General features: G+C 42.2%; 1 protein-coding gene and 1 long non-coding RNA gene across 2 annotated transcripts in view; one reads left to right on the plus strand and one right to left on the minus strand.

Annotated features, from left to right (window-relative positions):
* LOC121018281 (uncharacterized) overlaps window positions 1-14,959 on the plus strand; it is a 37,875-nt gene that overhangs the window by 19,118 nt on the left and 3,798 nt on the right. The window lies entirely within an intron of this gene.
* SYT9 (synaptotagmin 9) overlaps window positions 1-14,959 on the minus strand; it is a 201,959-nt gene that overhangs the window by 4,989 nt on the left and 182,011 nt on the right. The window lies entirely within an intron of this gene.

Here is a 14,959-nt window from a genome sequence, read left to right on the forward strand (position 1 = left end):
CAGGCGCCCCTGGCATTTCTAATTTTAATTTTTTGAGGAACCTCAGTACTGTTTTCCACAGTGGCTGCACCAGTTTACATTCCCATTAACAGTGAACAACAGTGCACAAGGGTTCCTTTTTCTCCACATCCTCACCAACACTTGTTATTTCTTGTGTTTTTGATTCTAGCCATTCTATAGGTGTAAAGTGATATCTCATTATGGTTTTGATTTGTATTTCCCTGATGATTAGTGGTGTTGAGCATCCTTTCTTGTATCTGTTGGCCATCTGTATGTCTTCTTTAGAAAAATGTCTATTCAGGTCCTCTGCTCATTTTGTAATAGGATTATTTGTGGAGTTTTTTGGTACTGAATTATAGAAGTTATCTATATATTTTGCATATTAGCCTCTTTTTTGGACATATCATTTGTAAATATCTTCTCCCATCCATAAGTTGCCTTCTTGTTTTGTTGATGGTTTCCTTCACTGTTCAAAAATTTATTCTGGTGTAGTCCCAAGAGTTTATTTTTGCTTTTGTTTCCCTTGCCTGAGGAGACATATCTAGAAAAATGTTGCTAAGGCCAATGTCAAAGAAATTACTGCCTATATTTTCTTCTGGAAGTTTTATGGTTTCAGGTCTCACATTTAGGTCTTTCATTCATTTTGGGTTTATTTTTGTGCACAGCATAAGAAAGTGGTCCAGCTTCATTCTTTTGCATGTAGCTGTCCAGTTTGCCCAGTATCATTTATTGAAGTGACTGTCTTCCCCATTGCATATTCTTGACTCCTTTGTCATAGATTAAGTGACCATATAAGCATGGGTTTATTTCTAGGCTCTCTATTCTGTTCCGTTGATCCATGGGTCTATTTTTGTATCTGTACCATACTTTTTGGGGTTTAGAGGGAATATATCTCTACATTATAAAGGCTATATATGACAAACTCACTGATAATATGATACTCAATGGTGAAAAACTGAGAGCTTTTCTTCTAAGATCAGAAAATAGACAAGAATATCCACTCTTACCACTTTTTTATTCAACATAGTACTGGAAGTCCTAGCTGTAGCAATCAAACAAAAAAGAAATAAAAGGCATCTAAACTGGTAAAAAGAAATAAAACTTTCACTATTTGCAGATGACAGGATACTGTATAGAGAAAACCCTAAAGACTCTACCAAAAAACTATTAGAACTGATAAATGAATTCAGTAGTTTCACATACAAAATTAATATACAGAGAGGTGTTGCATTTTTACACACTAATAACAAAGTAGCATAAAGAAAAATTAAGAAAACAATCCCCATTACAATTACACCAAAACGAATAAAATACCTAGCATGGTCACACGACCATGGAGGTAAAGACCTGTACTTTGAAACTAAAACACCGATGAAAGGAATTGAAGACAACACAAACAAGTGGAAAGATATTCCAATGCTCATGGGTTGGAAGTATTAATATTATTAAAATGTCCATACCATCCAAAGCAATCTGCAGATTCAATTCAATCCCTATCAAAATACCAACAACATTTTTCATAGAGCTAGAACAAATAATGCTAAAATTTGTATGGAACCACAAAAGACCCTGAATAGCCAAAGCAATCTTGAGAAAGAAGAACAAAGCTGCAGGGACGCCTAGGTGGCTCAGTTTGTTAAGCATCTGATTTCAGATCAGGTCATGATCTCACAATTCACGAGTTCAAGCTCTGCATTGGACTCTGTACTGATAGCTCAGAGCCTGGAGCCTGCTTTGGATTCTGTCTCCCTCTCTCTCTGCCCCTCCATTGCTTTACTCTGTCTCTCTCTCTCTCTCTCTCTCTCAAAAAATAAATAAGTAAATAAAGAAGAAGAACAAAGCTGGAGGTATTAGAATTCTAGATTTCAAGATATACTACAAATCACCCATACATTTTTTAATGTGCACCAAATAAGTGCTAGGCACTGTGATAGTTGCTGGGGATATAGATACCATGAGTGAGACACATGCTGCCTTTTCAAAGGGCTCACAGGGGGAGAAGTTAGAATATGAGAAGCTGAATGACAGAGTTGTACATAAAATGCATAGGGAAGGACAAGGGGATTGAGGAGGTCTACAGAGAGGATTCTGAAGGATAAGTCAAGCTGGGCTGTTTAGACTAAAGGGAAGTCCATCAGGAGAGAAGGAGGGAAAGCCAATTTGGGCAGAGGAAAGAGTTTGTGCAAAGGCACAAAAGCAGGAAAGGTGTATGTTTGGCCCATTGGAGGAAGTGGCAGAATTTGGAGTGAGGAATAGAAGGGGAGGAAGTAAGGCTGGGGAGGAGAGAGGGGCGTCTGTGCGGTGCCACATCCATTCCTTTTCTTCAAGCTGTGAAGGATGAGCTCTTTCAGTGGAGTCCAGACTTAGAGTAGCAGGATCTCGCATGTTTCACACTCAGTGGAGCATCAATTTAATTTAAACTCAGGGCATCTTCCAGTATAGATTAGGGGTATTAATGCTGCTGTCCCAGAGAGAAAGAAAACTGGAATCAGTCCCAAAGACACAGCAATAACAAAAAATATACATATTAACTATGGGAGATTCACAAACATTGTGAAACTAGAATACATGGACTGCATTTCAAGGATCAAATGTTCACATGTGAGGCTATAACTTAGAGCAATAAAAGCTAGAGCATACACTGGAGACAGACTGTGACCGTCGAATGTAAAGTGTGTGCCTGGGCTTGGGCACACCCATACCCCTGGGAAAGGGATGTTCCTTCCTGAGTCTAGGAGGAAACTGTGAATGGATATTTGTCTTATATTGTGATTCAAAACAACCTTCCCAGACCAGCTAATGCTCTGGAGCACCCCATGAATGGCTCTCCTTCCCAGCCTACCACCCACATCCTGCAGGATCTTTTCAGAGCCCCTTCTCTCAGCTGTGAGACCCATACCTGCAGGCCCAGCTTGCCAGTCCCTGAGTCTTTCCTTATCTGGGAAGGCAAACTGTCAACAGGCTTAGCCTCACCAAAGAATTAATTGTGCTATTAGCCAACTAGGCCACGTGCCATATTCCTTCAGGTTTTGAGTACCTATTATGTGCCAGGTGCTCAGATATGCACTTTACAAATCCTTAAAAGGACCCTATGAGGCTCTTTACTGGAGGACATAAAAATATAGAAAGATTAATCTGCCCAAAGCCATACTGTTACTATGAGTCAGAGCTAGGATTTGAACCCAAGACTTGTAACTTCAAAGTCTATGCTTCAGCAATTACATTGTTCCTAAATTCACTCTGTAAGTCCAGTCTACACATCTGAGCTTCTGCCTTGGTTTTCTAGATACTCTAAATCAGAAGGAACACTAAGAAACCCTAGTCTGAGCCAGTAGCATGCAGCAGATACCACAGCCCACTTACAGCTTCCAACTTTACTACTCCATTTGGATTCCCCCGGCTAGTGACCTGCCCATGTACTTCATTTGCCCCCTCAATTTTATGCACAACCTCAGTCTTCCCTGTTCTGACCTTAGTTTCTCCTCTCCATTTGAAGCAGCCAAATGGCCAAATTATAGGGCAGCTCTGACCTGACCTCCACAGCTGGGTTTTGCTCACTTGGTGAGTTTCCTTGTGGAAAACTGGAATCAAACACAGCCCCTGGGAATACTGTGGGGTGCCTATTCTCTTCTTTAGCTGGATCTCCCTCTTCTATGGTTGGGTTTATTTTCTGGGCCCTGATCCTGTCTGCTCCCAGTATCCTTTGTGTTCTTACTCTGGACAGTGCCATGAAGGCCCCAGAATGTTTTTGGTCTTCCAGCCCACAAGGTGACAGGATAAAGGAGTTTTGATGTCTGGTGGAATGGTCGTGTGGTCGTCTCTGCCAGGGGTCTTGCAAGAGAAGCTTCTTGGAAATGAACTTTTCCTAGGGAAAGTCAGATATACAATCCAGGTGTGGAAAAAGTAGTTCAGTTGTTACAAGGGAAGGGTAGTTTTGAGTGTGGCATGGGTGAATTGTGCTGTGGCCCAACCTCTTTTGTTTGTCTTTTGTGGGGGGAAAGACTGGAAAAGCTCAACAAAACCAAAGAAAACGAAGTAAATTACAACAACTTCCCATACTCTTACTACCTAATGAGCTGTTTCTCAGCCCAGATTTCTATAAAATAAAGTGTAAGGAAATATTTTTCTACAGTTCAGAAGAGTACTGACCCAGTAGGGCTTTGGTGGGGGGATGGGGTGGTAGAGACTGACAGCACCAACACTAGAGACAGCAGTGGCAGCACAAACATTGGTGGCCATAAGTCTGGCCTAGCTGGTTCCAGGGCTGGCACCAGGCCCATCTCAGTGGGCAGAAGCAGCAGTGTCCTTGTTATCAGACCAGTGCCCTCCCAGGAAGCACCAGGGGCTTGGAAGGTATCAGGAACTTCAGTGGCATCAACAGGAAGTAGTGGGTACAATCTTATCAGAACAGAGGGGAATTTAAGTGAATTGAATTGTCCTGAGACATACAGATCCGATTTGAATTAAATTGAATTGAAACCAAAGATGAGAACTGTCTCAATGAAAACCGTAATGTGAAGTGACATTTCGATCACAAAAATGACAGCTGATGTGAGACAGGCCATTGAAACTGACCCCAAATTAAGAACATGAAAAGACTGAGTGGATCATTAGATAATATCTTCCTGTGAATTTGAAAATGGGTTTTGATTACAGGAAGTATCTAAGGGCTTTGAACTAAGAGGCCTGTCAAAAATTGAAGTGACTCATTACATGATTCAATCTTACATGGGCTTATTATTGTTAAGCTTGTATTTAAAATTTTTATTTAAAAATCACAAAAATCTCATGATTTTGTTGACTATTACTTAGCACTGCTTTGGAAATATATGAAGAAACATCAGGCCCTCCTGCTTACAATATGATTAGCTTCTTTTTTCTTTCCCCGAAGCGGGCATTCTTTATTCTTCATTGCCCCTCACCCTTTTAAGAATCATGTTAAAGAAATAAAGCAGGGTGAATGTGACTATTCTTTTAGTCAGGAGACTGGGGTGATAGCTGGAAAAGGAGAGTCCACTTGGGTAGTAACTACTATTTGTGGGGCACTCAAGTGCTCTTCTCTATCCTAAGAGCTTTGCATGGCTTACTTCATTCAATGCTTGCCTGGACCCTCTGGGATAAATATTAGTAACATTTTTACAGAGGTAACTGAGTCTGAGAAAGGCCAAATAACAAAGGTAGTGAATGGCAGAGCCAGGATCTGTTATCATGTGTTTACGGGTTCATAATGTATGCTCTTAAGTACCATGCCCAGGACAGCAAATTATCGTACCCTGAATGCCAACTACATCATGGCGCCTTTCTTTTTTTAATTTATTATTTATTTTTTTTAATGTTTATTTGTACTTTTGAGAGAGAGAGAGAGACAGACAGAGCATGAGTGGGGTAGGGACAGAGAGAGAGGGAGACACTGAAAACAAAGCAGGCTCCAGGCTCTGAGCTAACAGCTCAATGCAGGGCTCCAAACCACGAACTGTGAGATCATGACCTGAGCCGAAGTTGGATGCTTAACCGACTAAGCCACCCAGGCACCCCATCACAGAGTCTTTCTAAAAAGGATTTCCAATTCAGAGGATAATTCTGAACAGTACAGACTTCATAGGAAAGTGTATTAACATCCACTGTGAAGTCAACCTTGAGGGGAAAGGTGGTGAATGGTGGCGGCATGTGTGACATGTACATTGTTACTGAGAAGGGTTCATCAGAAACAAGCAAGAAGCAAGGGCTATAAGTGAGGTGTCATTAAAAAGGTATAGGAGAGTCCTGTCACAGTTTCCAGATGAAGGGCCAAGTTAGTGAATTATTGCAAGGCAAAGCTTACCCTACCTGATGGGAGTGGAGCTGATATTTGGAGTTTGTTACTCCGAGTTTATAATTTGTTACATTTATTCATTAATTCATTCAACAAACATTTATGGAGCACCAGGCAAATGTGAGGACCACTAGAAACACAAAGATGACCAATGCACACCCTATCTTCAAGAGCTTGCAGTTGTCAGTAAATGGCTAGAGAAACAGGCCACTGAGGAAGAAAAGAGAGTAAATGAAGTCTCATCAAGAAGCCTGATTGAAATTGCTATGTGTGTGTGGGGGCCCCCCCCCCCCCCGAGAGACTCTGTGTGTGTGTGTGTGTGTGTGTGCGCGCATGTGCATGTGTACAGGATTCCATTTTCCCAAGTCGGAGAAGAAAAAGGAAAAAAGTTATAAAAAAAACTGGGTCAGGGTGAAAGTTGAAAGGTTCCTAGGATATATGAGATGCACTGGATTGTGACATGCAATCCCACTAAAAAAGCATGGTGTTCTCCCACTGACAGTACAGCTAGAAGCCAACTATAAGCCAACATAAGAAGGGACTTGCTTTGTTAAAGCACAGCTCTGGTGAAATATTCCAGGGGGCCATCCATGCCCTTCCCCATGTCCATGCACAGGTATCCTACCTTTGCAGTTTGGGACTTGGACCTCTCAATGGCCATCTGTAATCTCAGGTGCTACCAAAGACTTGGTAATTCTGATCGTATTATTTAGAAAATTAACTTTGTAACACCAGCAAGGTATAACAAACAAGAATTCCAAACAATGAAGTAATGATGCTTTTTTGTGTAAGTTATATTTATTTGAGTGTAAGAACATATTTTGTTATCACAGTTCTGCTTTATGTTGAGGTAAGTGCTTATAATAATATATTAAAAATTACAGGATTTATGATTTTAATAGATACATTTAGGAAAAGTTGACTTGTTAAATTTACTGAACATTTAAATGCTCAGGAAAATCCAATATACTAAGTTTAGAAATTTATTTTCTAAGATGTTGAAATGCTTAAAGTAGTTTAATCTAACAGTATACAATTTTATTTATTAGCATTGGAAGAGTTAACAGTGCTTGAGAACAATTTTGTTTAACACCTACTGTGTTAGATGTTTGAAGTGTTTGATGTAATCACTCTTTAGATTTGTGACTTCAGTTTGAAATGTTTAGGGAAATTAGCCAATCAATTGCTTAAACAGTGTTTAAGTATTAGGAGAATTTTACTGGCTAGATGTATAAGGTCTTTTCTTTAATTTGAAATGTTTAAGAGAATTTGATTAAGTGTGAAATCAGTGTTTAGCAGCTTAGGGAAATATAATCTGTCAAATTAGTGAACTAATTGAGAATTAAACATGGAAAAAATGAAAATGAGTACTTTAATTTCAAAACGAAATGATTAGTTTCATAAATCATTGTAATAGCTAATATCATATATAGCATTTAGTATGTACTGTTCTAAGAATATTACATCTATGAATTCCTTTTCTCCTCACCACAGTTCTCTGAGGTTGGTACTATTATTATCCCCATTTTACAGATGAGGAAATCAAGGAACAAAGATGTAAAAGGACTACTTTACCAAGTGCTATGGAATGAATTGTATACCCCACAAAATTCATATATTGAAGCCCTAACCTCCAACGTCATGGTATTTGTAGATGGGATCTTTGCAGGGTAGTTAGGGTTAGATGAAGTCCCAAGGATGGGGTCATCATGATGGGATTAGCGCACCATATAAGAGACATCAGAGAGCTGGTGCTCTTCCTCTCTTTCCACTTGCCATGTAAGGACACAGTGAGAAAGCAGCCATCTACAAGTGAGGGAGAGAGTCCTCACCAGAACCCAACCCTGGGGGTACCTCATCTTTGACTTCCAGCTTCCAGAACTGTGAGAAATAGATGTCTGTGTTATAAGCCCCCCAGTCTGTGGTATTTTGTCACGGCAGCCCAAGCTGAGGCATCAAGTGCCTCCATTTCCTAGGGCTTTCATAACAAAATACAACAAACTGGGGGACTTAAAATAATAGGAATTTATTCTCTCACAGTTATGGAGGCCAGAAGTTTGAATTCAAGGTGTCATTGGGGCTGTGCTCTTTCTAAAGACTCTACAGAAGAATCCTTCCCTGGCTTCTTCCTGGCTTCTGGTGGTTGCCAACCATCATGGTGTTCCTCGGCTTTTAGTTGCATCACTCCACCATCTCTGCTCCGCTGTCACACTGCATTCTCCTTGCTAGCTCTTTCTGTGTCTTCACATGGTCTTCTTATCATAAGGACACTAGTCACTGAATTTAAGGACGATCCTAATCCAATAAGACCTTATTTTAATGTAACTGAATATATCTGCAAAGATTCTTTCCAAAAAAGATTGTGGGTAGATTAGCATTTGGGAAGGACACCATTAATGCAGTATCCCATGTCACCAATATCCAGCACATTGATAAAGTCCATGTCAGTTCTCAGTCTTCATCTTATTTGACTTATTGGTAACCTTTGACAGATCTGATAACTCCCTTCTCCTGGAAACAATTTCTTCTCTCTTGTCTTTGGACACTCCTGGTTTTCTAACCATTTCAATGACTTTCTCCTTCTCAGTCTCTGTTGGTTTCTCTTTTTTTCCTAGCTTTAGGTGTTGGAATGTCCCAGTTTTTAATCCTTGGACTTCTTCTCTTCTCCATTTATATGTCAACCATCTTTACAACATCAGTTTGACCTTTCTCTGGAATTCTAGATTTCCGCATCTAACTTCCACTTGATGTCTCCCTGTAGATATTCAATATCTGATTGCCCTGAACAGGTGCTTGACCTGCTGCTGTCTTTCTCAGTTCACTTCCAGGTGCTCAGGCCCAAAATATTGAAATCATCCTTCACTTCTCTCTGTCATACTCTACATCAGGAAATCCTATAGGTCTCCTTCCAAAAATATATCCAGAATGTAACCACTTCTCGCCATTACCCCACTTCTACACCAGTCCAAGCCTATACTGTTTCTGTCTGGATAACAGCAGCAGACTCCTAGCGGATTTCCCCCTTATACCCCTGCCCCCTACAGTCTATTCCCAACACAGAATCAAAGGGATCACTTATGACCTCAGATCACATCACATCTCTCTTAAACCCACGAACCATGAGATCATGACCTGAGCCGAAGTTGGGACGCTTAACCAACTGAGCCACCCAGGCACACCCACATCTCTCAAAAATCCTGCAATGGCTTCCTGTTCATCTCAGAGTATAAACTAGAATCCTTATAGAGATCTATGAGGTTTTATGTGATCTGAGCCCTGCCCACCTCTTACTTTTCTGATCTCATCTCTTATTTCCCTCCCTCACCCTTGCAACCCCCACATTGTTTTCAGTGTTCCATGTACAAACTTCCCTAAGGCCTTTGTATTGGTCATCCCCCATCAGCCTGCATATACATGTGACTTCCTCCCTCATCTCCTTTGCTCAGATGTTTTAATTCTCCATGAGAGCTATGTTATCTCTATTAAAATTACCACCCCCTCTCTTAAAAAACAAAACAAAACAAAACACAACCAACCAACCAACCAACAAACCAAAAAAACCACTACCATACTTCTGGTCCCCCCCTTACTTGCCCTATTTTAGTTTTCTTTTTATTGATTAGTGACTATTAGCTTCAATAATACAGAATATGCTCACTTACGATGTTTCTTTTCTGGTTTTCCGGCTAGAATTAAGCTCCACTAGGGTAAGAATTTTTGTCTATTTTTTCTCACAGATGTATACCCATTGTAGGTAATCAATATTTGTTGATAAAGAAATGATTAAATCCCCCAAATCCTTCTGCAAAGTGATTGTTTTTTTTTTTGTTTGTTTTTTTGTTTTTTAATTTTTTTTTCAACGTTTATTTATTTTTGGGACAGAGAGAGACAGAGCATGAACAGGGGAGGGGCAGAGAGAGAGAGGGAGACACAGAATCGGAAACAGGCTCCAGGCCCCGAGCCATCAGCCCAGAGCCCGACGTGGGGCTCGAACTCCCGGACCACGAGATCGTGACCTGGCTGAAGTCGGACGCTTAACCGACTGCGCCACCCAGGCGCCCCTGCAAAGTGATTGTTTTAAAGGAAACTTGATTGAGTATGACTTGAATAGAATGTCACAATATAGACAGTAAATGATGCAAATAATGCAAAGAGGCATCTTGAAAGATTGCAGAGATAAGCAGCCAGCATCATTAAGTCCAAACATGGAGAAATTCTAGAGGACATGGTCATGGTTCTTCCAACCTCTTTTGTTTTGTTTGTTTTTTAAAGTGACTAGATTTTATTTTATTTTATTTTATTTTATTTTATTTTATTTTAATTTAATTTAATTTTATTTTATTTTACCTTGTCTTGTCTTGTCTTATTTTAATTTTTGATTGGGGGGAGAGGCAGAGGGAGAGGGAGAGAGAAAATCTTAAGCAGTCTCCATGTTGCAGTTCTCAATTCCACGATCCTGAGATCATCACCTGACCTGATATAAAGAATGGGGCACTCAACTGACTGAGCCACCCAGGTACCCCCCCCCATCTGTTTTTTAAATTAAGATGATTCTGTCACAGAGACCTTTATGAGAACGCTCTGGGCATTTTTGTTGTCACAAATCTCACCTGAGACAAAGACTGGGAACTCGGCATTACTGTAATTCTCAAGGGTGCTGCCTTGCACTTGGAGAACTGAGAGCTGGAAGGTAGGTAGAGCTCATTTTCTCCTCAAGAAAGTGGAGCTTCTTTGGCTTTCAGAGCTAACACTGGGTTACTTTTATAAATTAATAGAACCACTGTAGCTGTAGTTTTGAAAATATGACATGCAGAGTCCATCTAAGAAATCAACAATCATTTTCTAAGCTGTAAGATAGAAGAAATTGGAATTCTATCCAACAAGAATTTATTCAATGCTGACTTTGTGCCAGGTACTTTGCCAGGTACTGGTTACACAATGATGAATAACAATTGCTATCCTCAAGGAGCAGCTGGCTGTACTGCAGATGACATGTACACAAATAATATCAAGTGGCACCAAATGCTATGGTAGGGGTAGGCACAGGGGACCAATGGGCGAGAACACATACAGGAGACATTTAACACCTAGTAGGAGGATCTCCAGAATGCTTCCTAAAGAAGATGACAACTGATCAGATGCTTAAAAGATGAGCTGGATGTAGCCAAGCAAAGAGAGGTAGCAAGGACAGCACAAGAAGTCAAATCAGGAGCAAGGGCATGGGGGTGAACAAAAAGTATGGGGTGGGCCACCAGATAGTGGGCATGGCATCAACATAAAGTACAAGGAGGAGATGGATGCAGGGTCACAGAGGACCATGGATAGCAAGATAGGGGACCTGATCTTGATCTGAACAAAGGGCAGCTATTGAAGTGGTCAGATTTGTACTTTAGGACTTGGACCCTGCAAGCAGTGCAGAGACTGGATAGGACAGCAGGGAAACCAGGGTGGAGCAACCATGTAGGAGCAGGTGAAGCACCCCTTCTTGCCTTTATAGTCCTCATTTACCCTGGCCTTGCAGAAGTGTTGGTCAGTGGGGAGGAGGTAGCTGGTTTTGGCTCCTGAGAGCTCTATTTGGCTGGTCCTGAGACAGGATGAGAGCATTTACATTCAGAATTTCCTAAAAAGGGACAAATGGAACTCTGAAAAATAATGAAGAGCAAGAAATATAAATACCAAAGAGATAATGAATGAAGAGTCATAACTACAACCCAACCCACCAATGTTTAGTATACAATAAAATGGATGTTCGATCTGCTCACCTGTGAAATTGACTCCAGGATATCACCATTACCACTTACAGATGGTAGGCATTTTCTGGCTAAACAACAAGACCCCAGTATCCTCTAGCTTTTATTTGCCTGACATAAGGGAGACCTTGAAGGGAGACGCATTCAGCCTGCTGCACGTGTGGGTGACTTGTACCCTCCCCTCTGAGTGCTTCTACCCACTTTGAAGAGCTGTGCAGACTCTATGTGTCTCAATCCTCCCTCAGGACTCTCACACTGACCAGTCCCCCTCCTGCCTGTTGATGATCACATTCTGGAAACTTCTCTAGGGACCACAGAGGAAAGGCTCAATCACCCTCTGCAGTAAAGATCCAGCAATGAGCTCATGCCAGCTAAATACATCGACTGGGTGAATAATGAAAGCCCCTACTTTTCACCATGGGGAGGAAGCGTAATCTCAGACCTCAAGGGGTTCACAGTCAAGAGAGAAGACAGATGACTCTAACGCACTAGAAAGCAAAAGCTAGAGGCAGTAAGTGATCAATATGAATCACAATCACAGTATCATGGGAGCATTTCATTCTAAGTGGGGTGTAGTTCACTTAAGACTTCACAGAGGAGGTGGCACTTATTAAACCCTGAGGATTATGTAGGATTTATATGGTAAGAATGTAGAGGAAAGGTACAGCAGGTTAAGGAAACATCAGGAGAAAAGGTGAAAAATAGAAAATTAATTTAGGCACTATAAATAGGCATGGCCAGCCAGTGGAAGCTTTTGAAGGAGGGAGACCTGGTAAAATCTGAGTTCTCCTGCCTAAGGAGAGTGGCTTAAAATGAGAAGGAAACAACCGAGGGGCTGTGGACATTGCTAGCATAGACTACCTAAGGGAGGGAGGGCAGGCACTGAGGGGGACCTCCTTCCCGGGCACCTGTTGGGACCAGCCTCACTGAACTGAGTGGTGGATACTCCCTTCAGCAGGTATGACCCAGGAGATGGTCAACCACACTGAGTTTACACAGGCCAAAGAGAACAGCTGTAGAATTCATAGTCTATTGCGATACCATGAGAGAGAAAATACCCACTGCATGGTGGCCTCAAGCAGGGGTCTCCCCCATAAATTACTCAGACCTATCATGCTCTCTTTTCCTTCTCTGATTATGGATGTGTTTCCCTTAACTTAGGAGAAGTTCTCAGAATTAGCTTAAACACTGGGATGTCGTTGTATGGAATAAATACATCTAATAGGTTGAACAGAACTACGTTTTGAAAAGTCCATTAAATATGTGGTAATTTAGGGGCGCCTGGGTGGCGCAGTCGGTTAAGCGCCCGACTTCAGCCAGGTCACGATCTCGCGGTCCGTGAGTTCGAGCCCCGCGTCGGGCTCTGGGCTGATGGCTCAGAGCCTGGAGCCTGTTTCTGATTCTGTGTCTCCCTCTCTCTCTGCCCCTCCCCCGTTTATGCTCTGTCTCTCTCTGTCCCAAAAATAAATAAACATTGAAAAAAAAAAATATGTGGTAATTTAAAAATAATATAATATCTTATAGCTTAGTTTTCTGTGTGAGAGAGAGATCCTTAAATATGTTTGTTGTTTGAAAAAAGGTTATGACATAAGACACTTTCTTTCCCCCAAAGATTTAGAGGCTTATATTAAGTTATTCACAATATCAACATTTTGGGTATTATTCCTACCATTAACTTTTTTTTTAATGTTTACTTATCTATTTTGAGAGAGAGAGCGAGAGAGAGTGTGTGAACATGTGTGCATGAGTGGGGGAGGGGCAGAGAGAGAGAGAGAGAGAGAGAGAGAGAGGGAGAGAGAAAATCCCAAGCAGTCTCTGTGCTATCAGCATAGGGCCCGACTCAGGGCTCGATCCCACAAACTGTGAGATCCTGACCTAAAATCAAGAGTCGGATGCTTAACCAACTGAGCCACCCAGGTGCCCCCCTACCATTAACTTTTCATCTCAGCTTCCCACAACATCCAAAAAAAAAGCAAAAGCAAAAGCAAAACCAAACAAAAACACCTATCAGCACACTTTTCTGTTATTTGAGTATCTGCTCTTTTCTGAAAAATCTGACTGATAGTTGGCCATGGAATGCATCTCTCTGCACAGTGCTGTTAACACTGGGCCTTTGCGTAAATTAGAACCAGGAGCCCCTCCAGGCACACTCACCACTTGGCAGTGGAAAGACAGCTGACTTCAGCTTTGTGTTTCCAGTCGGCCCAGCTCCCTGATGCAGGAATCGCCTATAGGAGTATTTGCAAGGCCCTGGGGGAAAAGCTCTTGGGGGTAGGAGTCCCTTGGGGAGCTTAAAGGCCCAGACCTTACCTTGGCCTGAGAGGCTGTATCGTTCTGCTTAATGAAGTAAAGTGTCTTCCTTGCAGGCAGGTTCCCACTGGCAGAGACAACTATGACCTGAGGTGGATGTTTCTTTCCCTGATATAGGATTTTCAGTTTCTTATGATCTGTTGGTCTTGCAGTCATTCCTGTCACCCCCAGCCCTTAGGAAGGTTTCATTAAACACTGGCTCCGGGCGCTAGCTGTGCTTTGGGGAATTGCAGAGGAGCTGGGTCCATGCTGGGGGTAAGCAGCGCAGGGAGAGGCTGTGGGCTTGAAGAAGCAGGTCAGAGACCTCTGACAATGACCAGCAGAGAAACCAGGAGCGCGACTTGGGACAGAAAGTAAGCAACAAGCAGGACTGATGAGACACAGAATTGCTGAGTGGTGTGGGGAAAGGAAATTAACAAGGGCAGACACAAAGGGCAGAGGCTCAGACAGGTAGGACCTGAGGACCCGGGACTTTCATCAAAGGGGCTGGAAATTCAGGGAGAAGGGAGAAAAGTGACCAAGGATGGAGAGAGTACTGGGAAAGGTGGTTCTTCCTGCATGAATTAGGGGTTGGTGTTACCTGTGAAGAAGCTGAACTCTCATAGCTCTGCCCTGAGCACCTGGCCTGGGAGACAAGATGAGCCAGCAGAGTGGACAGGCTGAGGAGACTGAGCTCCATTCCAGTCCCCTGGGGCTCACGATGAGGGGTGGGGGAGTAGAAACCCCAGGGGCAGCCACTCCCCTTGCCTGAACCCAGAATCCCTGGGACTCCCTGTCCTGGCTACACCACCTCCTCTCTGCTCTTCCCAAGTCTTTGTTCTGTGGTCTGCTTCTTGTCCCAGGTCCCCGTTAGTGTCACTTCCCAACACCAAGCTGGCTCCATTCACCCCATCATATCTCTCTGTTGTATGTTCATCTTTGAACTTATCATGACCCATTTGTTTACGTGTTCACGGTTTGTCTGTCTCCTTCCATCAGAATGCGAGTTTTACATTCAACACTGCATTCCCGGTGTCTGGAACAGCATTTGGCACGCAGCAGGTGCTCAGTGAATGCTGGCTGAATGAATGTGGGAGGGCAGACATCA

The sequence above is a fragment of the Herpailurus yagouaroundi genome, unplaced genomic scaffold, assembly GCF_014898765.1.
Source record: "Herpailurus yagouaroundi ecotype Mexico unplaced genomic scaffold, PumYag 218, whole genome shotgun sequence".
Classification (NCBI taxonomy): Eukaryota; Metazoa; Chordata; class Mammalia; order Carnivora; family Felidae; genus Herpailurus; species Herpailurus yagouaroundi.